We start from the raw sequence: 21,134 nt of genomic DNA, 5'->3' as shown, positions 1-21,134 counted from the left end.
CTTCTTGTTCAAAAAGAAGTCTGTGCCTTCTTTTTGCAACATTCCTCAGTGCTTTCTTCATCACTGACATTGTTTCTCCTGATTCAGGAGGACTCCACCTTCATTAAGTGGCTTCCTAAATTATGCATTCACTCAACAAATACTTACTGAGAGTCTATAATTGCCAGGTGATGTACTAGGTGACCAGATACTGTCCCTGTTGTCAAGAGACAGATGTAAAAAAAAAGGAAATAGAAAAAAAAATCACTTAAAGTTTTTTTAAGTATTAAGGAAACAAAGGGTTGGGAAAGAAAAAGTAGGGGGTTCAGGGAGGGAGCTAGTTTAGGAATAGCCTCTAAAGGTAGAGGGAGGTAGCCATTTGAAGGATGGGAGGGAAAATATTTCAGATTGAGGAGGTAGCACATGTAACACCCCCAAGTCAGAAGAGACTAATGTGTGTGAGAAAGGGAAAACAGATTTGAATGGCTGCAGGGAAGTCAGGAAGGGAGAGTCACTGGAGAGATGGGCAGGAGGCAGGGGCTCAGAATGAGAGGGACAAATTCTACATGGATTATTGAGGTCTGCTTATCCAGAAAGTAGCCCACCAACTATGGAGACTATCAAACAAATCATCCAGAATTGTTTGTTTTTAACCTAGGCCCAGAACAGCTCTTAGTGGTCCTGTAGAGATAAGCCTTTTGGGGAAAGCAGGGCATTTGGGTTTTCATCCTCACTGCTCTGAGAAGCCAACACATCGGTTTACATAGGGGAAGGAGTGAGATAGTTTGATCAATGTTTTAAGATCATTCTTGCTGTTTGGTGGAGAATTAGACCGAAGGAGGGTGGGAATAGTGGTAAAAAAGAATAAAAGTAGGCTTAATTTCCCTGTATTTTGATATTTCACTTCTTTAAAGGATCTTGATTCTCCCATTTTGTGTTTTAGATAACAAGAGAAAGTAGAAAGCAGGACAGTGTCCTCCTAGCTTTCCTTGGTGCCATCTCTCTCTTCTTTCCTTCCTTCCTTCTTTCTTCTCTTAGTGAGCAGGAGCTGTGGATACACAACATTTGTCATACTTGTCAACACTGCTGAGTATTAAGCTAAAATAAATATTTAGAAAACTTTGTTCCTAAATTGCAATTAGACTGTGTATAACCAAGATATTAAGAGGATGAGATTTTATTTGCAAATTGAGTAGATAAAAACATATTTCTTTGGGGCACCTGGCTGGCTCAGTCAGTAGAGTATGTGACTCTTGATCTCTAGGTCATGAGTTCAGGCCCCACACTGGGGGTAGAGATTACATAAAAAAAATAAAATCTTAAAAAAATACACACACATACACATATTTATTTCTTTGGCTTCAGGGGTGGGTTGTGGAGTAGAGTACAGCTCCATTTCCCCAGTCAGAGGATCTCTCAACCCTACCTCCCCTGGGGTCTCTCAAGGGTTAGTGTGGGTTTTCTGCAGTGGTGAGAGGGAAGAGAGGACTCTTCCCTCTGTTTTTTTTCTTTTTCCCAGGAAATTTGATGCCTTTGTTTGAGGAAACAAACTTAAGCCTTACAGGGTCTGTTTGCTACTTAAAGTGAAATGATGCAAACAGGCATACATTTATCTGTGCCTGTGTTTTTTCCTCAGGTCTGAATGGTCATTGATTCTAGTTACACAGTTTTTAGGGTTTAGGGAACTGTGACAGATCTAATTATGTTTTTTGAGTCAAGATTTCAGTTATATTTCTATTCATTATAAAGCTGGAGTAGTGAAATTAAAGAATTCCTGAAGAATTCCACAACTGTTATTCTCCTGCCCCCCTTATGGCAGATCTGAGGCTATTTTGATAGATAAAAACAAATGGAGAGTCTTGTTTATATAAGATGCTAACTAATTAATTTGTCCAGAAATTACTAGTAGTCACCTTTGGACCAACACAATTTTATTTAGGAAGAACCCAAGATTTCATTTCCAAGGTAGAAAGTCGATCTGATTCAGCTGTGATTTTACCTAATGTCCCACAGGCTTGTGCCAATCCACCATCTCCCCATACAAGAAGTTCAAGAAAACAAGGATGAATATCTTAATTCTTCTAGTGGAGCTATTCTATATTTCTAGCCTATGAGTGTGACACTTAGAGGATGATTAAGAAAAACTAGATCTTCATTAAATTCCTGTTACAGTGTAGTAAGACATCTTAAAGTAGAGAATGAAGATGATCAGACTTTTTCAGAGAAACCAGCATCTTCAACAGAAGAAAACTGGAATTTCAAGAAAATTTTAAACACATTGACAGCCAATTTGAAGAAAATACATATTTGGAAAATACCTTCAATAATATCAGTATATGTGACCCTAAATCATTTGATACTGGGTCATGCAGTGATCTCCAAAGTGACTTTGAGAATGAAGATCTTCCCAAACAAGGATTAAATGAAGAAAAAGCAAAATTGGTGAAGCAGATTCAGAAGAAAGAAGACCTTCTTCAGAGGTGAAAACTGGTCAAAATGTACAGGTCAGAGAATGACCTGTCTCAATTACAGTTGTTAATAAAGAAATGGAGAATCTGTAGCCAGCTGTTGCATTATGAGTTGCAACCAGCTATGTCTAAGGAGAACAAGAAACTCAGCCTGACTCAGTTGATAGACCACTGTGGGTTAGATGATAAATTGCTACACTATAATAGAAATGAAGAATAATTTATGGGTGCTTAATTCATAATTTTTTCTCCAGAATATTTTTGAGAATGGCAACTTAAAAGATACTTAATACATTTTAAAAGGAAGATAGAAACCATTAGGACTTGCAGAAAGGTATCTTAATGAACATCAGTTTAGGGCACTCTGTTATATAAATATAAACTAAGTTCTAAAGTGAAAATTTAACATTTTGGATAAATTTGTCAAAGAAAACTTGATATTTAAAGAAATGTGAAAAAAATTAAATCATGTTTAAAAAATAATTTGGGCATCTCTGGAAGTCAGTTTTAATACATTGTTTTGTAAAAAAAAAAAAGTTTTATTTTTTACCACCTCACACTGGTCAGGTGGATAAAATTAACAACTCAGTTAACAACAGATGGCGAGGATGTGGAGAAAGGGGAACCCTCTTACACTGTTGGTGGGAATGCAAGTTGGTACAGCCACTTTGGAAAACAGTGTGGAGGTTCCTCAAAAATTTAAAAATAGAACCCAGGTGGGGCGCCTGGGTGGCTCAGTTGGTTAAGCGACTGCCTTCAGCTCAGGTCATGATCCTGGAGTCCCGGGATCGAGTCCCGCATCGGGCTCCCTGCTCGGCAGGGAGTCTGCTTCTCCCTCTGACCCTCCTCCCTCTCATGCTCTCTGTCTCTCATTCTCTCTCTCTCAAATAAATAAATAAAATCTTTAAAAAAAAATTAAAAAAAAAATTAAAAATAGAGCTACTCTATGACCCAGCAATTGCACTACTAGGTATTTATCCAAAGTATACAAACAATGATTCAAAGGGGCACATGTACCCCAATGTTTATAGCAGCAATGTCCACAATAGCCAAACTACGGAAAGAGTCCAGATGTCCATCGACAAATGAATGGATAAAGAAGATGTGGTATATATATGTATATACATATATATATATATACACACAATGGAATACTATTCAGCCATCAAAAAAAAGAAATCTTGCCATTTGCAACAATATGGATGGAAGTAGAGGGTATTATGGTAAGCAAAATAAGTCAATGAGAGAAAGACAATTATCATGTGATCTCACTGTTATGTGGAATTTAAGAAATAAAACAGGATCATAGGGGAAGAGAGGAATAAATAAAACAAGATGAAATCGGAGAGGGAGAAAAACCATTAGAGACTCTTAATCATAGGAAACAAATTGAGGGTTGCTGGAGGGGAGGGAGGTAGGGAGATGGGGTAACTGGGTGATGGACATTAAGGAGGCCACGTGATGTAAGGAGCACTGCATATTATATAAGACTGATGAATCACTGACCTCTACCTCTGAAACCAATAATACATTATATGTTAATTAAACTTAAATAAAAAAATGAAGAAAAATATCTTCAATATTTGTGTTAATTTATACATTAGATTTGATTAATTCTTGGAAACAACAACTTAAAAAATCTTCCCATAACAAATGTGAACTATTATCATAGGCCTCTTCTTTATTGTTAGGAATTTGACAAATTAGTAACTTGGGAAATTAATAGAACTCAATTTGAAATTTGATTAAAAGACAAGGATTTTTGTATAAGACCCTCCTAAACATAACAATTAGTTCATTACAAGCACTTATTTTCCCAGGATGGGAAAAATTCGTTGGCAATAGAGTATTTTCTGTGACATACAAACTGGTGTTCTGCTAACACTTGCATTTTCAACTGAAAGTAACACTTGTATATTTGTTGAATAAGTGCTGTATGAAGGAAATGCATGCACTTGTCATGGTCTGGGGAGAGAACTTAGGGATACAAAAATGCTTAAAATGTGGTTCTTGGCGTGAAAGAACTTATCACATCACTTGCCATCACTAAGGATTAGCTCCTTGGGCTGGGATCAGAGTCCCCAGATCCTGGGTGCCACAAGCTGCCCCCAGTGAGCATGGCTGGCTGAGGTCCACACAGAGCCACTTTTGAAGGAGAGACCTCTTCTGGGAGCTTGCAAGAGAGGCCATGGGTCCCAGTGGAAAACCTTCCTAGACTTGAGACATCCTGTTCCCTCATCAGCCCTCTGCGACATGTCTCTGGTACCTGACCTTTCTGAATGGGAGCTAATGACCCAACCAGAGCTACCTGCAACCCCTGCAGCCTCTCAGAACCTTTCTCTGCCTTGAAACAAGCATTCTGTCTCCTCGAATGTTAGTATGTCAACCTCAGATAATTGAGTCCTTTCCCCCATAAAAATGGATGCAGGTTGTTTTAAGGTCTTGTAGTTTATCTATGGATAAATCAGATCTACACATGGCCAGTTCTTTTCCAATGCCACTGATTCTTTGGTGGATCACTTGATACTAATATAAACCTGACATCAACTCCATTCATGTGGAGAGCTCCAGGTATCAGTTTCCACACATTCCTGGGCATGTAGGATCTAACTAGTAAGTGATGTCCAAACTCACCAGAAGATAGTTGTTATTTCTTCCACACATGCATGCTTACAGGTGGGCCCACTGAAGCATGGGAGCGTGCAGTGTTCTTTGGTCTGGTGACCACTTTTATTTTTCAGTCCATTGCCCTTAGAAAAAACTCAAGTAGCCACTGTTCTTAACATCAATGGTCCAATATCAGAAGATAGCACGACATGATGCAGAACTGCCTTTGGCAACTTGCTTCCTTTTTTAAAAAAATTATGTTATCAAAGTTACATGTGTAAATAATTATAAAAGTCAAATAATTTCACAAGGCTTTTAATGAAAACCATAGCCCTCCTTCCCATCTCTCTCCACTGTCCTAGAGTCATTTTCAAAACTTTCACCTATTTCTTCCAGTTATGATCTCCAGATTTCTAAATAACATGCTTAAATTCCTACATATTGATTTTTAATTTTGAATCAGTTTATTATTTCTTGATATGAAAAATTAAAATTTATGGCTCCTGCACTCCTTCTACTCATTTACATAGTCTTTCTCTCTACCTATTCTCCCAGTACAGTTATACCATGATTTTGGGTTAAATCAATATTCATATTTGGTTAAATATTTAATATTCATATTTGATCAGATTAGTATGCATATTTTCCTTTTGAGAATCTTGAATCTTGTCCCAGTTGACAACTGAGATACCAAATAAGACAGAATTGATAAATATTTGTCTATATTCCAGACTTTGAAATAATAAATTTTCATCCCACAATGTAGTCATAATGCTGATATCAAATAATATTATATAAAATATAATTAGTAATACTAATGCAACTACTAATATAATAATTAGTATTGATAATTATTAGCATTGATAATACTAATTATTATTAATACTAGTATAAAAACTAATATAAAACAAGTATTAAGAGAGAGGTTGCAAAATGCAAACCCTAAAATACCTAGTTTGAATTGACTTTCTGTTCTGGGACAATAGGGACAGTGTAAAAGTTTGGGATAGACTTTGGGCAAGATGCCAGAATCCAAATGAATTACTGACTTAAATGTTAAACATAAACCTATAAAACTTTTGGTAACAAAGATAGAAGAAAAATTTAAGGATGTGGGACTAGGCAAAAAATTCTTAGACTTACCACCAAAAGCTTAATCCATAAAAGAAAAAATAGATAAACTAGATTTCATCAAAATGACAAGTGTTTGCTCTGTGAAAGCCCTGTTTAAATATATGTATATTTTAATTCCAATATAGTTAACATATAGTCTTATATTAGCTTCAGGTGTACAATATAGTGATTCAACAATTCCATTTAACACCTGGTGCTCATCACAAGAGTGCTCCTACATCCCCATCACAAATTTCACCAATCCCCCCACTCACCTCCCCTCTGGTAACCATCAGTTTGTTCTCTATATTTAAGACTCTGTTTTGAAAGACTCTATTAAACTAAGGGAATGATAAACTACAGACTAGGAGAGAGAATTTATAAACCACATTTCCAGAGAACTGCTAGTATCTGGAATATATAGTGAACTCTGAAACTCAAAATAAGAAGCAATGCAATTAGAGAAGTGACATTTCACAGAAGATATATATGGCAAACATCCACATGAAAAAATGTTCAACATCATAGTTCAACATCATAAGGAAATGCAAGTTTAAACTACAATGAGATATCACTACACAATTATCAAAATGACTAATACTAAAAAAATAAAGACAACAGCAAATGCTGGTGAGGATATGCAGAAATTGGATTGCTCATACATTGCTGGTGGGATTATCAGTGGAAAAAATTTGTAGTTTCTTTTAAAACTAAAAATGGACTTACCACATAACCCAGCAATTTATCCAGAGAAATAAAGACTTACATTCACACAAACACCTGTACATGAATTTTTTTTCATAGTAGTCCACAATTGGAAGCAACCCAGATGCCTTTACATACAGTAGTAAACACATGGTATACTACTTACTACATACAGTACTTACTGTGGTATGCTTACTTACATGGTATACTTACTTACTACATACAGTAGTAAACACATGGTATACTACTCAGTAGAAAAAGGAACACACTATGGATATACCTAATAACCTGGATGAATCTCCAGAGAACTATGCTGAGTGAAAAAAAGCCAACCCCAAAAGATTACATACCGTATGATTCCATTTATATAACAGTCTTGAAAGGACAAAATTATAGAAACGGGGAGCAGATTGGTGGTTGCCAGAGGTTAGGAACATACAGGAAGGATGTGGGGGGTGAGTGTGGCTATTAAAGTTCAGTAAGAGGGATCCTTGTGATGGAAATTCTTTGTATCCTAACTGTCTCAATGTCAATATACTGGTTGTGATGTTGTGCTATAGTTTTGCAAGATGTTACCATTAGGGAAAAGGCAAAGGGTACAAGGATCTCTCTTTATTATTTCTTAAAATTGCATGTGAATCTATAATTATCTCATAACATAAAGTTTAATTTAAAAAATTAACAGGAATAGGAGTTAGCATGAAATGATAAAAGAAATAACCCACTGGGGCGCCTGGTGGCTTAGTCGTTAAGTGTCTGCCTTTGGCTCAGGTCATGATCCGGAGGTCCTGGGACCAAGCCCCACATCAGGCTCCCTGCTCCGCAGGAAGCCTGCTTCTCCCTCTCCTACTCCCCCTGCTTGTGTTCCCTCTCTCGCTGTGTCTCTCTCTGTCAAATAAATAAATAAAATCTTTAAATATATATATATAAAAGAAATAACCCACTAAGAAAGTAACATAAATTCAAATATAGTAAAGCAAAAATTAAATTTTAAGTAAAAATTGACATATCCACAATAATAGTGGGGCCTTTTAATATATTTCCACCTTAAGCTTATAGATATATAAGTATAATAAAATTAAGTAATAGTATAGATTTAAACAACACAATTACACAAGCTAGACCTGGTGGACATACATAGAACCCATCACCCATCAAATAGAGACTGAAAATACTTTTGAAATATTTATAAAAATTGATCATGTTTGGTGTAAGTTTATTTTTAAAAAATCTTGTAGAGAATCTTTATCAATCAATAAAAGACTAAAACTCAATGGAAAATTAGTTTTAGTCACAATAAGGGAATTAATAAAATATGACACACAAATATTCGATACATTTATAAAATTTTGTTCAGCCTCACTAAGATTTAAAATAAATTCTGTTCATTTGAAGATTTTCTACATTCCAATATGCCAAACAGGCAGTTTCTTCTAATTCAGTGTTATTATTCTCTGTTGCTGAGTATAAAACTTCCTAGAAATCATCATGGCAATATATTAACAGTTATCTAAACATGCTTAGACAAATCAAAATCACAAGGAGATACCACCTCACACCTCTCAGAATGGCTAAAATTAACAACACAAGAAATAACAGGTGTTGGTGAGGATGCAGAGAAAGGGGACACGCTTGCACTGTGAGTAGGAATGCAAACTGGTGCAGCCACTCTGGAGAACAGTATGGAGGTTCCTCAAAAAGTTAAAAATAGAACTACTCTATGATCCAGCAATTGCACTACTAGGTATTTACCCAAAGGATACAAAAATAATGATTCAAAGGGGCACATGCACTCTGATGTTTATAGCAGGATTATCAACAATAGCCAAACTATGGAAAGAGCCCAAATGTCCTTCAACTGATGAATGGATAAAGATGTGATATATATATAATGGAATATTACTCAACCATCAAAAAGAATGAATCTTGCCATTTGCAACAACATGAATGGAGCTAGAGTGTATTATGCCAAGCAAAATAAGTCAATCAGAGAAAGACAAATACCATATGATTTCACTCATATGTGGAATTTAAGAAACAAAAGAGATGAACACCTAAGAAGGGGGGAAAAAGAAATAAAAAAGAGAAGGAAGCAAATCGTAAGAGACTATTAATGATAGAGAACAAACTGAGCGTTGATGGAGGGAGGTGGGTGGGGGATGAGATAGGTTAGTGATGGGAATTTAGGAGGGTACTTGTGATGAACACTTGGTGTTGGATGTAAGTGATGAATCACTGAATGCTACTCCTGAAACCAATATTGCGCTGTACATTAACTCATTAGAATTTAAATAAAAATTTAAAAAAACATGCTTATAAACTTTGCAATCAATAATTCCACTTTTACAAAAAATTTTTAACACATAATAGTAAGCTTTGAAAGAAGATTTGACAAATTTCAAAAGTCAATATCATAGAAGTTGCATTCCTTGACTCTCTGATGATAGTGCAATAGCATCAGAGTTTTGGAAAAAACACACAGAGAAACACATGCACATACTCATAAAAAATCATGCATCAAGGAAAATCAAAATAGGTTTTGAAAAATATTTATAACTAAATGGCAAAAATCACATGACATTTGTATGATGAGCTTAAAAAGCAATTAGAAATGTAAAGCATTTACAGTCATCAAAATAATAAAATATCTAAGAATAAATTTAACCAAAAACATTAAAGACTTGTAGACTGAAAACTATGATAAGGATGAAAGAAATTGAAGAAGACAGAAATAAATGAAAAGATATTACATGCTTATGGATTGGAAGAATTAGTACTGTTAAAATTCCATACTACCCAAAGCAACCTACAGATTCAATAATGTTGTATGGTGACTACATTTATCATGGTGAGCATTGAGTAATGTATAGAATTATTGAATCAATATGTTGTACACTTGAAACTAATATAACATTACATGTTAATTATACTTCAATAAAAAATAAAAATAAATTACCATAAAAATTTCAATGGTATCTTCCACAGACTGGAACAAACAATTCTAAAATTTGTATGAAACCATGAAAGACCCCGAATAGCCAAAGCAATCTTGAGAAAGAACAAAGCTGCAGCATCATGCTCCATGATTTCAAAGCTATATAGTAATCAAAACCATATGGCAGTGACATTAAAACAGACACAAGGATCAGTGAAACACAAAATAAAGAGGCCAGAAAAAAATGCATACATATACGGTCAATTAATTTAAGACAAAGGAACCAAGACTATACAATGTGAAAGGATTGTCTCTTTAGTAAATGGTGTTGGAAATACTGGACAGGTATATGCAAAAGAATGAAACTGGACCACTTTCATACACCATTTATAGTAATTAATTTAAAATAGAATAAAGACTTGAATGTAAGATCTGAAACCATAAAACTCCTAGAAGAAAACATAAATGATAAGCTCCTTGACATCTGTCTTGGTGATGATTTTTTGGATTTGACACCAAAAGCAAAAGCAACAAAAGCAAAAATAAACAAATAGGACTACATTAATCCAAAAAGTTTCTGCATAGCAAAGAAAACCATTAGCAAAATGAAAAGGCAACTTAGAAAATATCTTCAAATCATATATCTGATAAAGGGTTAATATCCAAAAATTATAAAGAACTCCTAGAACTCAATAGCAAAAAAAAAAAAAAAAAAAAAAATCCAATTTAAAAATGAGCAGAAGATTTCAACAGACATTTTCCCAAAGAAAAAAGTACAGATAGTCAACAAATACATGAAATCATGGTCAACAGGACTAATCATCCGGGAAATAAAAATCAAAACCACAATAAGATATCACCTCACATCTATTAGAATGGCTATTACCAGAAAGACAAGAAATAAGTGTTATCAAGGGTGTGGAGAAAAGGGAACCCTGTGCACTGTTGGTGGGAATGTAAATTGATGTAGCCACTATGGAAAACAGTATGGAGATTCCTCAAAAAAGTTAAAAATTGAATTACTGTGTGGTCCAGCAATGCCACTTGTGGGTATTTATTCAAAGGAAACAAAAACACTACGTTAAAAAGATATCTGCTCCCCCATGTTTACTGCAGCATTATTTACAGTAGCCAAGATATGGAAGCAACCCAAGTGTCCATCCATGGATAAATGGATAAAGAAGATGTGATGTATATATACAGGAATATTATTCAGCTATTAAAAAGAAAGAAATTTTGTCATTTGTGACAACATGGATGTCCCCTGAGGGCATTACACTAAGTGAAAGAAGAATAAATACTGTCTGATCTCACTTATATGTGGAATCAAGAAAAAAAAATCATGAAAAGAGAACAGACTGGTGGTTGCCAGAAGCAAGAGGCAATGGGGGTGGAAGAAATGGGTAAATGGGGTCAGAAGGTACACACTCCCAGTTGAATAAGTCAATGGACAGCATGGTGACCATAGTTAATAATACTGTATTGCATGTTTGAAAGTTAAGAGAGTAGATCTTAAAAGTTCTCATCACAGGAAAAATTTTTGTTATGTATGGTTATAGATGTTAATTAGACTTGTGGTAATCACTTTTCAATATGTACAAATATTGAATCATTATGTTGTATACCTGAAACTAATATAATGTACGTCAATCATACCTCAATTAAAAAAAAGAGAGAGAGAGGTGAGGCTAGGACTGAAAACACATTTATTTTATTTATTTTTTATTGAAGCATAACTAACATACAATCTTACATTAAGTTTAAGGTGTACCACATGGTGATTTGACATATATATTATATATAACATATATATTACAAATGATCAACTAATAAGTCCAGTTACCATCTATCAACATACAAATTTAATATATTGTTGTCTATATCCTCATGCTGTACATTATATATCTATGACTTAATCATTTTATAACTGGGAGTTTATATCTCTTAATCCTCTTCACCCATTCTACCTACACTAATCTTTCCTCAGGCAACAATTAGTCCAGCCTCTGTATCTATTAGTCTGGTTTTTTTCTTTGTTGTTTTTAAGATTCCACATATAAGTGAAATCATATGGTATTTATCTTTCTCGTTCTGACTTATTTCACTTAGCATAATACCCTTAAGATCCATCCACGTTGTTACATGTGGCAAGATTTCATTCTTTCTTTTATGGCTGAGTGATATTCCATTGTATGTATATGTCACAACTTTATCCATTCATCTATCAATGGAAACTTAGGTTGCCTCCATTTCTTAGCTATTGTAAATATTGTTGCAATGTTTATTTTTGTTTTTTGAGTTAGTGTTTTTTGTTTTTGATTTTCAGATAAATATCCAGGATTGGAACTGCTGGTCTACATGGTAGTTCTATTTTTAATTTTTTGAGGAATCTCCATACTCTTTTCCATAGTGGCTTACCAATTTACCTTCCTGGCAACAGTGCACAAGTGTTCCCTTTTCTCCACATCCTTGCCAACACTTGTTGTTTCTTTTCTTTTCTTTTTTTTGTTACTAGCCATTCTAACAGGAGTGAGGTGATACCTTATTGTGGTTTTGATAGCATTTCCCAGACAATAAGTGATGTTGAGCATCTTTTCATGTACCTCTTGGCCATCTGTATGTCTTCTTTTGAAAAATGCTCAGATCTTCTACCCATTTTTAAATTGAATTGTGGTTTTTGTTTTTGTTTTCTGCTATTAAGTTGTATGAGTTCTTTACATATTTTGGATATTAGCCCTTTATCAGAAATATGATTTGTAAATATTTTCTCCCATTCCATAGGCTGACTTTTCGTTTTTTTTTTTTTTTTTTTTTTTTAAAGATTTTATTTATTTATTTGACAGAGACAGAGACAGCGAGAGCAGAAACACAAGCAGGGGGAGTGGGAGAGGGAGAAGCAGGCTTCCCGCTGAGCCGGGAGCCCGATGTGGGACTCGATCCCAGGACCCTGGGATCATGACCTGAGCCGAAGGCAGTCGCTCAACCAACTGAGCCACCCAGGCGCCCTGACTTTTCGTTTTGTTGATAGTTTCCTTCACTGTGCAAAAGCCTTTTAGCTTGAAATATTACCATTTATTTTTGCTTTTGTTTCCCTTGCCTGTGGAGTCAGTTAAAAAAAAAATCACTAAGACTGATATCAAGGACCTTACCACCTATGTTTTCTTCTAGGAATTTTATGATTTCAGATCATACAATCAAGTCTTTAATCCATTTTGAATTAATTTTGTATGGTATAAGAGAGTGGTTCAGTTTCATTCTTTTGCATGTACCTGCTCAATTTAACCAACACCATGTATTGAAAAGACTATGTTTTCCCCATTGTATATTCCTGCTTCCTTTGGTTAGATTAATTGATCATACATGCATGGATTTATTCTTTTTTTTAAGTTTATTTACTTAAGTAATCTCTACACCCAATGTGGGCTCAAACTTATGACCCTGAGACCAAGAATCACATGCTCTTCTGACTGAGCCAGCCAGGCTCCCCTGCATGGGTTTATTTCTGAGTTCTCCTTCTGTCCCACTGATACATGTGTTTCTTGTTGTGCCAATTCCATGTTGTTTTGATTATCATAGTTTTATAGCATAGATTAAAATCATGGCACATGATATTTCCAGCTTTGCTTTTTCTCAAGAGTGCATTGGCTATTCAGGGTCTTTTGTGGTTCCACACAAATTTTAGGATTGTTTATTCTATTTCTGTGAAAAATACCATTGATATTTTCATAGAGATTGCATTGAAACTGTAGATTGATTGCTTTGTGTAGTATGGACATTTTGCCAATATTAATTCTTTTTTTAATTTAAATTCAATTAGCCAATGTATAGAACATAATATGAATTCTTTAATCCATAAGCATGGTACATTTTCTATTTATTTGTGTCTTCCTCAACTTCTTTTATCAATGTCTTACAGTTTTCAGTATACAGGTCTTTCACCTCTTCAGTTAAATATATTCGTAGGTATTTTATTCTTTTAGATAGAGTTGTGAATGGGATTGTTTTCTTAGTTTCTCTTTCTGAGAGTTTGTTATTAGTGTATAGAAATGCAACAGATTTCTGTATGTTAATTTTGTGTCCTGCAACTTTATTTTATGTATTAGTTGGAACAGTTTTTTGGTGGAGTCTTTAGGGTTTCCCATATATAGTATCATGTCTGCACATGATGAAGGTTTACTTCGTTCCCAGTTTAGATGACTTTTATTTATTTTTCTTGCCTAACTGCTATGGCTAGAATGTCCAATGCTATGTTTAATAAAAATGGCAAGAATGGTATTCTTTCTCTTGTTCCTGATCTTTGAGGAAAAGCCCTCAGTTTTTCAATTTTGTGTATGATGTTAACAGTGTGTTTGCCATATATGACCTTTATTGTGTTGAGGTATGTTCCCTCTACACCTACTTTGTTCAGAGTTTTTATCATAAATGGATGTTGAATTTGTTAGATGTTTTATCTGCATCTATTGAGATGATCATGTGATTTTTATCCTTCATTTTGTTGATGTGGTGTATCATGTTGATTGATTTGCAGATATTGATTGAATCATCCTTGCATCTCTAGATGGATCCCCACTTGATCATAGTGTATGATACTTTTAATGTATTGTTGAATTAGGTTGCTAATATCTTGTAGAGGATTTTTGTGTTTATTTTATCAGGGACTTTGGCCTGTAATTTTCTTTTTTTTGTGGTGTCTTTGTCTGGTTTTAGTCAGGGTAATGCTGGCTTCATAAAGTGAGTTTGGAATTATTCCCTCCTCTTCAATTTTTTGAAATAGTTTGAGAAGAATAGGTATTAAATCTTTGAATATTTGGTAGAATTCACCAGTGAAGCCATCTTTCCTGGACTTTTATTTGTTGGAAGTTTTTTGATTACTGACTTAATCTTATTACTAGTAGTTGATCTATTCACATTTTCTATTTCTTCATGATTCAGACTTGGAAAATTGTGTGTTTCTAGGAATTTATCTATTTTTTCTAGGTTGTCCAATTTTTTGGCATATAACTGTTTATGGTAGTCTCTTATGATCTTTTGTATTTCTGTGCTGTCAATTATAACTCTCTTTTATTTCTGATTTTATTTATCTGGTGTCTCTCTGTTCCTTTTCTTGATCAATCTGGTTAAATGTTTCTCAATTTTGTTGATCTTTGCAAAGAACAAGTTTTTGCTTCATTGATCTTTTCTATTTTTTATCCTCTATATTATTATGATTATGAATATTTGCTCTTATATTTGTTTTTTTTTTTCCCAACTAACTTCGGGCTTTATTTGTTCTTTCTTCTAGTTCCTTGAGGTATAAGTTAGGTTGTTTTTAGAGATCTTTCTTGTGTCTTGATGTAGGCATTTAATGCTACAAACTTCCCTCTTAGAACTGCTTTTGCTGTATCCCATAAGTTATGGATGTTTTATTTCTATTTTCATCTCTCTCAAGGCATTTTTAAAAATTTCTCTTTTGATTTCCTGTTTGACCCATTGGTTGTTCAGTAGCATGTTGTTTAATCTCCACATATTTGTGATTTTTCCAGTTCTCTTTTATAACTGATTTCTAGTTTCAAAGCTTTGTCATCAGAAAGATGCTTGATATGATTTCAATCTTCTTAAATTTATTAAGACTTGTTTTGTGACCTAGCATGTGATCTGTCCTGGAGGATGTTTCATGTGCACTTGAGAAGAATGTGTATTATGTTGCTTTTCAGTCAAATGTTCTGTGTCATTTAGGGCCAACGTTTCTTTATTGATTTTCTATCTGGATGATCTATGCATTGATGGAAGTGGGCATTAAAGTCTCCTACTGTTATTGTATTGCTGTCTATTTCTCCCTTTTGGTCTATTAATATTTGCTTTACATATTTAAGTGCTACTCTGGGAGCATGAATATTTACAGATGTTATATCCCTTGTTGGATGACCCTTTTATCATTATATAATGACCTACTTTTTTTCTTATTACAGTCTTTGTCTTAAGGTCTATTTTGTCTGATATAAATATAACTACCTTGGCTTTCTTTTAGTTTCCATTTGTATGGAATATCTTTTTCCATCCCTTTATTTTCAGTCTGTAGTTGTCCTCATATTTGAAGTGAGTCCCTTATAGGCAGTATATAAATGGGCCTTGTTTTTCTGAAACCATAAAAATCCTAGAAGTAAGCAGTAATGTCTCTGACATCGGACAGAGCAACATTTTTCAAGATGTGTCTCCTGAGGCAAGGGAAATAAAAGCAAAAATAAATTATTGGGACTACATCAAAATAAAAACATTTTGCACAGTGAAGGAAACAATCAACATAACTAAAAGGCAACCTACTTGTTGGGAGAAGATATTTGCAAATGATGTATCTGATAAAGGGTTAGTATCCAAAATATATAAAGAACTGATACAACTCAACACCCAAAAACTAATAATCCAATTAAAAAATGGGTAGAAGACATGAACAGACATTTCTACAAAGAAGACATGTAGATGGCCAACAGACACAGAAAAGATGCTCAATATCATTTATCATTAGGGAAATGCAAATCAAAACTACAATGAGATATTACCTCACACCTGTCAGAATGGCTAAAATTAAAAAAAAAAAAAACAACACAACGACACAAGAAAGAAGTGTTGGCAAGCATGTGGAGAAATGGGAACACTCTAGCACTGTTGGTGGGAAGGCAAATTGGTGTAGCCATTCTGGAAAACAGTGTGGAGGTTCTTCAAAAAGTTAAAAATAGAACTACCCTATGGTCTAGTAATCGCAGTCCTGGCTATTTACCGCCCCCCCCCAAAAATACAAAAACACTAATTCAAAAGGATACATGCATCCCTAATTATGGAAGCAGCCCAAGTGTCCATCAATAGATGAATGGATAAAGAAGTGGCATGTATATGCAATGGAATATTATTCTGCCATAAAAAAGAATGAAATCTTGCCATTTGCAATGATGTGGATGGAGCTAGAGAGTATAATGTTAAGTAAAATAAGTCAGTCAGAGAAAGATGAATACCATATGATTTCACTCACATGTGGAATTTAAGAAACGAAACAAATGAGCAAAGGTGAAAGAGAAAGAAACCAAGAAACAGTGTTAAATATAGAGAATAAACTGATGGTTATCAGAGGGGAGGTGAGTGGGGGGCATGGGTGAAATAGGTGACGGGGATTTAGGAATACATGTGTCATAGGGAGCATCAGAAGATTATAGAATTGTTGAATCACTGTATTGTACATCTGAAACTAATATAACACTGTATGTTAACTATACTGGAATTAATAAAATAAAATAATGAAATAAATGGGCCTTAGGTTTTTGTTGTTGTTGTTTTTGTTCTTGTCTTTTAGAGAGTCGGGGGAGGGTGGAAGGGCAGAGGGAGAGGGAGAGAGAGAATCTTAAGCAGGCTCCATGCACAGCATGGAAACTCATGACCCTGGGATCATGACCTGAGCTGAAATCAAGACTCGGATGCTTGATGTACTGAGCCACCCTGGCACCCTTGGATCTTGTTTTTGTTTTGGCTTTTTTTGTTTGTTTGCTTGCTTTGTTTTGTTTTTATCTTGTTATTTATTTATTTTTTATTTATTTATTTATTTATTTATTTTAATGTTTTATTTATTTATTCATGGAAGTCAGAGAGAGAGAGAGAGGCAGAGGCAGAGGGAGAAGCAGGCTCCCCGCCTACCAGGGAGCCCGATGCGGGACTCGATCCCAGAACCCTGGGATCATGACCTGAGCCGAAGGCAGACGCTTAACCATCTGAGCCACCCAGGCTCCCCTTATCTTGTTTTTTTAAATCCATTCAGTCATTCTGTCTTTAGTTTGGAGAATTTAGTTCATTTACATGTAAAGGAATTATAAATAAGTATGGACTTATTGTCATTTTGTTAATTGTTTTCTGGCTGTTTTGTGATTCTTTTGTTCCTTTCTGATTTGATGATTTTCTGTAATGTTTTGCTTAGCTTCCTTTATCTTTGTCTTTGTGTTTCTACTATAGGATTTTGCTTTGTAGTTACCATGAAGCGTACATAGATAATAATTTAAGTTTGAATGCATTCTAAAGCTCTACACTTTTACTCCCCCCCTCCACATTTTATGTTTTTGATGTCATAATTTACATCTTTTTATCTGTGTATCCCTTAACAAGTTATTATAATTATACTTATTTTTACTACTTTTTATTTAACCTTCATACTGGTTTATAAGTAATTAACCTACCACCTTTACAGCATTATATTATTCTGAATTTTGCTACATATTTACCTTTACCAATGAAATATATACTTTTATATGTTTTCCTTTATTCATTAGTGTCCTTTTGTTTCAGCTTCAAGAAGTGCTTTAGCCCTTATCTTGTAAAGCCCATCTAGTGGTGATGTACTCTTTTAGCTTTTGCTTATCTGGAAAAGTTTTTTTTTTTAAGATTTTATTTACTTATTTGACAGAGAGAGGCACAGTGAGAGAGGGAACACAAGCAGGGGGAGTGGGAGAGGGAGAAGCAGGGTTCCCACCTATCAGGGAGCCCAATGTGGGGCTCAATCCCAGGACCCTGGGACCATGACCTGAGCCAAAGGCAGATGCTTAACAACTGAGCCACCCAGGTGCCCCTTATCTGGAAAACTCTTTATCTCTCTTTCAATTGTAAAGAACAACTTTGCTGAAATATTCTTGTTTTTTGTTTATGTGTGTGTGGTTTTTTTTTTCTTTTAGCATTGTGAGTATATCATGACACTCCCTTCTGGCCTGCAGAGTTTTTGCAAAAAATCTGATCATCTTATGGTAGTTCCCTTGTATGTAATTAGTTGTCTTTTTCTTGCTGCTTTTCATTTTTATTTTTTTTAAGTTTTTAAAGATTTTATTTATTTATTTGACAGAGAGAGAGCACAAGCAAGGGCAGTGGCAGGCAGAGGGAGAAGCAGGCTCCCTGCTCAGCAGGGAGCCCAATATGGGGCTTGATCTCAGGACCCTGGGATCATGACCTGAACTGAAGGCAGATGCTTAACCAACTGAGCCACCCAGGTGCCCTTCTCTTGCTGCTCTTTAATTCTCTTTTTCTTTTTAACTTTCTGATACTTTAATGATAAGTGTCTTGGTGGAGATCTACTAGGGTTTATCTTCTTCAGAATTTTCTGGGATTCCTGGATCTGGATGTCTGTTTCCTCTCCCAAGGTAGGGAAGGCTTCTGCCATAAATTTTGGGTTTTTTTCTGTTTTCTCTTTCTCAGACACTTATAATGCAAATGTTGGCCAGCTTAATATTGTCATATAAGTCCCTTTAGATATCTTTGCTTTTTTTCACAAAGTAGGGAGATATTCAGCCATTATCTTTTCAAATAAGTTTTCTGCCCCTTTCTCTCTCTCTTCTCTTTCTGGGACCACTATAATGCCAATGTTGGTCCCCTTAATATTGTCACAGAAGTCCCTTGAGGTATCTTCACTCTTTTGCATTCTTTTTTCTTTTTGCTGCTCCTATTAGATCTGTCCTAATGCTCTGTCTTCAAATCTACTGATCCTTTCTTTTGCTTCATTGATTCTTTAGTTGAACCCCTCAACTGCATTTTTTTTCAGTTCAGTTATTTATTTTTTAGCTTTATGACTTCTATTTAGTACTTCCTTTTATTTTCTATTTTTGTTGAAATTTTTACTTTTTTTCATTCATTCTTCTCCTGACCTTGGTGAGTATCTTTACAACTTTAATTGAACTCTCTATCAGGTAAATAATCTATCTCTTTATTTCATTAAGACCTGTTTCTGGTTTTATCTTATTTTGTTTGAAACATATTTCTGTTTCTTCACTTTCCTTGACCCTCTGTGTTAGTTTCTGTTCATTAGATAAAACAGCCCCTCTCCCAGTATTGAGGGAGTGTTCTCTTGTAGGAGACAAAACTGATCATTCAACCCTGCCCTAACTCTAGGTTATCTCTCAAACTTTTGTCATTGTCTAGGCTGCCAACTTTATTTTTAGTGGCTCCCAGTAGTTAGTGAAGGTGTGTCAAGACTTGTTAATGTCCCAAATGGGACCTAGATGCAGGCTGACTGGGAGCCAGACAGTCAGGCATCAGCTTTTATTTATTTTTTATTTTTTAAGAATATTTATTCATCTATCATGTGAGAGAGAGACAGAGAGAGCGGGGGTGGAGGAGAAGAAGAGGGAGAGAAGAGAATCTCAAGCAGACTCCTCACTGAGCATGGAGCCTGATATGAAGCTCAATCTCATGACTCTGAGATCATGACCTGAGCCAAAAGCAAGATTCAGACACTCAAGTGACTGAGCTACCTAGGTGCCTGGACATCAGCTTTTAAAGTACACAAATATACCTCTTTTATGGGAAGACTAGTGAGTAGAGTTTCTGTCTGCTCACTCTGTCCTGAGCCCTGGGGTGATAGCCAGTTAGAAACTGTTTCTTTCTTTGCTACCATCCCATTGAAGCTGTGAACACAAGCCTTGCTGGACACCAGAGCTAGGCTATCAAGGGGTGTATCCTCTGGGTAGCCACCACAAAAACCAGGGTGACAGATGTGTACATAAGCTGGTTTTTTGGAGATGCTAATAATCTCACATGAGACAGATGGAGAATGTGAAGATGGCACCTCCAGCCTCCCCAGTCTCTGGAGAGGATTGTAGTCAGCCCTTAGATGTTAGTTACTTAGAAGCTTACCTGTGAGGCCACAACTATGAAAACAAGCTAATAGGCCTCTTTCACAGATTCTAGAGAGCTGGGGTAAGGCAGAGGGAAAGCTCAAAGATAGCACCCACCAGCCTCTGTCTCCAGAGAACACCTTAGTAGGCTCCTAGTTGTGTACCAAACCAGAAGCCTGGCCCTTACGCTGAAGCTTCAGGGCAAGCAAATAGACCACTTTCACAGAAATAATGGGCGTATGTTTCAGTCTGCTTTTGTACTGTGCCCTGAGAGTGGTAACATGCCCTGGACTGTCTCTCCATTTGTTATAGTCTTAGGAGTCCCACAAATGCAAACCCTACTGGTCACCAGAGGTAGGTGATCAAGGGGCATTCCCTGGGCAGCAGCCATGAAAGCTGGAGTAGCAGATGTAAAAACTTGGGCACCAAGTCCTTGTATAGCTTCCTCCTGGGAGACACCAGATCTCTGGAGCATGGCAGAAAGAGAGTAAAAATAGCAACCACCCTTTGAGATCTCTAGAAAAGATTAAAGTCAACCCTTAGATGTGTGTTTAATTAAAGGCTTACCCCTCAGGCCACAGCTATGAAGTTAAGCTAATAGGGTTCTTTCAAAGAATGGCTGGATGTCTTAGTCTGTTGCCTCTCTGCTCTGCCCTGGGGGAGATTGGTTAAGAACTCTTTCACCATTTATTATAGTCCTGTGGGACCCAGAGC

At 35.5% G+C, this 21,134-nt stretch overlaps 1 pseudogene; it reads left to right on the top strand.

The window, feature by feature from the left end:
• The first annotated feature begins 2,089 nt into the window (after positions 1-2,089).
• Positions 2,090-2,682, top strand: LOC123856554 (swi5-dependent recombination DNA repair protein 1 homolog; annotated as a pseudogene).
• Positions 2,683-21,134: the final 18,452 nt, after the last annotated feature.

This window comes from Mirounga angustirostris, unplaced genomic scaffold (genome assembly GCF_029215605.1).
Source record: "Mirounga angustirostris isolate CCGP_5_RB_7025 unplaced genomic scaffold, mMirAng1.0.hap1 SCAF_13, whole genome shotgun sequence".
In the NCBI taxonomy this organism is placed as follows: Eukaryota; Metazoa; Chordata; class Mammalia; order Carnivora; family Phocidae; genus Mirounga; species Mirounga angustirostris.
Note: the sequence above shows the minus strand (reverse complement) of the source record. Positions and strands in the feature narration are given on the sequence as shown.